Below are 3,235 nucleotides of genomic sequence, written 5' to 3'. Positions count from 1 at the left end.
CCCGCCTTCGGCCTCACTGACGTCCCGGCTCACCAGGAAGCGCTGCCCCATTCGCCGCCTCCTTTTTCCATCCTAACAAGTCAAATCCAAGTTGTATCTTTCGAGCCTCCAAGGGAGGCAACGGGAATCAGGATCGACACACACAGGCCAAAGAATGGTGTTTCTCTCTTTTATTTAAAAACAGTGCTTCATTACCATTTGCAAAGGCAGAGGCAGTGCTCCTCCCTTGCTTAGAGTTTATAAAAGCCAGCAACATGATCAATAATTTATACACATGGATAGTAATACAAAAAAATAAGGAATAAAAGCTAAAGATCTAACTACTCCGACCTTCACAATTCCAGCTACTTGATAATAAGAGTAACCCAATGAATACTGTATGGTCTGAAAGCTACTATACAATATGATTCTTAACGAGAAGGGGAGGGGATCGGAGACTGTCACAAAGCCCTGGGGTGCTTCTCTGGAGTTCGCAGGGAAACAGGACCCTGGGCAAGCAGCTCGGGTGTCCTAGGAAGTGATTCTGGGGAGGAAGGTGGGAGAGAAGGCGAGGTGGTCAATTACACAAGCATCCCAGGTGATGCCCCCAAGCCCCAAAGGTACCTGTTTTGCCATGACAATGGGACGGGGCTGGAGAAACCGCACGTTGCGCGGAGGGATGGTTCCGTCCCTGCCACGGGAGGGGTGTGAGGGGTGGGGAGGAAGAGGTTTTGTGGCGTTTTCAGCCTTGTAAAGATTTGGACTGAAGCGCGAAGAGACTCTGGTAGGCCAGCCTGTCAGGGACAAGTGACCCCCTGGCTCTCCACACTCTGCAGCCCTAGCTTACTGTGTCAGCCCCAGGTTGCTCCAGCTACTCACAAGCAGAATTATAACACAAGAAAAAACAATTCATATCCCTCAGGGAAAAAAAAAAAGAGGATCAATTCATCACTCGATATATAATACAGCCAAATGAGCTGCCAAAATAAGCACACACACACACACACATACACACACACACACACAAATACTGTGAACAGAAAAATACAAGAAAATGCCTAAGCTGGGAGTCTTGATGGGGCATAGACATTGCTTAAAGCACTTATCAGTCCCCGGGGAAAACCAAACTGAAAAGATTTTTTAAAAATTCAAAAACTCATGGACCCCCTGGGAATCGGGTGTCCATAACGGGATGGGGGGTGGGGAGGAGGAGAGAGAAGCGATGTCCCCGTTCTGCTTGCCAGCGTGAGCTGAGCCCTCACAACGCTGGCACGCACATGACCACCAGACGGAGGCCCAAGCGCCTCGCTGGCAGTCTCCTTAAAGGCAAGGCTTGAGTTCTGGCTGATGAGCAGTTCTCTCAGTTACCAATCCCTGCCAACCAGCACTACCATGGCTGAATTGATCTACCGTTTTCCTGAGTAAACTGTAACTGGCTACAGTGCCGGTAACGTGGACGAGAACTCAGCTACTACAGCCAACGCGACACTCGAGGGCTCCCCTCCACGCCTCGGCTCCTCACTCCAAGAGCATCGGATTCAGGAATCTGAGACCCTGCTGTACGTAGTCTGGTCTGTGAGTTTCACTTGAAAGACGGGTGCCGGGGACTCCACCGCACACCCTGACCAGAGGGCGCCCGCTGGCTTGGGACAGCCAGGGCCCACTTGGGAAGGGCCCTGCTTCTTGCTCCGTCTAGCTCTCGATGGCTACTGCCTGGCTGATCAGTAAAGCAGGTATGAAGGAAGTGCAGAGGGAGGGGGAGAGGGAGAGACGAGGGTCGACATTTCAAAAAAGAAAAAAAAAGTGTTTTATGCAACGGAGAATCAAGTTTCACTGGTGTCTATTACAAATGGTCAAACATTTTCAAGAGCATGACAAAATAAAAAAACACAAATTTACGTCTGATGCTCACCTTGCCCACTATTTTTTTCCTACCTTAAAACAGTGCAAACAGGTAACTTATGCTTTTAAAACACCACTACCCCTTCCCCACCCCCCAAAGTCCCTTTCCTCCTATTATCTGGGGGAAAAAATAACCTGCAGTTCTGCAAATGTCACTGTGCCAGAGGGCTGCAAGCAGCAGAGGAGCGACTGGACCTGGCAAACGGGCAGGGCTCGAAGTGTCCCCTTTTCCCTCTGTACACGTCTAGTGCCTTCCAGACCGTCCCTTGATTGGCCTCGTTCTCCTGCCAGAGGGAAGGGGGTTCTCAAGCCCTTCTTGCAAATCCTTGGGGTGCTTCCATCCCGAGCTGACGCCTCCCTCCTATCTGGAGGCTATGCGACTAGTCATGGGTGACGGTGATTCTCCGACTACCTGCTACATCTCCAGGAAGGCGAAACCTAAACCAAGAGCGGTTCGGCCCGAGGAGCCACGCTTTTGAGGAAAAGCTGCTATTATTGATTTCCACGGAACAGCTCTCCACTAGCTCCACTTAAACTAAGAGTTGAGCCCCAGTTTTTTTATGTTCCCAGAAAAATAAAATTGGCTCAATCTGACTGGGGCTGCTGGAGGATGATGCTGATAGCAGGTTTTGTAAAACCTGAGCGCCTGAAAAATGATGAATCACAAAGGCTGATCTGGGTGAATGGGAGCTGAACTACTAACACAGGAAATCGGGAGAAGACCTAAGGACAGCTCTCTGGGTTGAAAGGCAGATATTCAGATAAAGGTTTTCACCAGACTTCTGGTCTCCTTAAAGGAGCCCAGCTTCGAAGAGTAAGATGCTTAGAAAGTCCACATCACAAGCTAAAGTAAAGCTGTCGAAATCATCCCCGTACTGTGATTCAGCATCAATAAGCTTTTTGGAATTATCAACCAGCATCCTCTAACGAACTCACAAGATGTCAGACTCTCTTTGTTGCTTAGTCCAGTGGGAACCAGAGTCAGGGATCTGCAAGCACCGGTGCTTTGGGGAACCTGCCTCTAGTGAAATCGGCTGCATTGAGTCTCAAAGTTCAAAGGTACGGGCGGGGGATATCGTCAAACCTAGGTGCCTGTGAGAGCCCTAATTCCCAGTGCTGACACGGAAAACCAAAGGCCCTTCAGTGGAGAGCAGAACTCTATTCAGTCTTTCTCGGGAAGGGGAGCTGGAGGAAGCAGTACTAGAACCGTGCCTGGAAGCGCAGAAGCCACTGGAAAACATGGAGCTTGCCCTCGGGGTCCTCAGCCAGAACCAGCTGAACTGAAACACGCAAAAGCTACCTCAAGCTCAAGCTTCTGCCTCTTATAAAGGGCTGTTGGAAGCTGCCTTCTCTA

The sequence above is a fragment of the Pteropus medius genome, unplaced genomic scaffold (assembly GCF_902729225.1).
Source record: "Pteropus medius unplaced genomic scaffold, Ma_sr-lr_union100, whole genome shotgun sequence".
NCBI lineage: Eukaryota > Metazoa > Chordata > Mammalia > Chiroptera > Pteropodidae > Pteropus > Pteropus medius.
The sequence above is the reverse complement of the archived record's forward strand: the minus strand, read 5'-3'. Positions refer to the sequence as shown.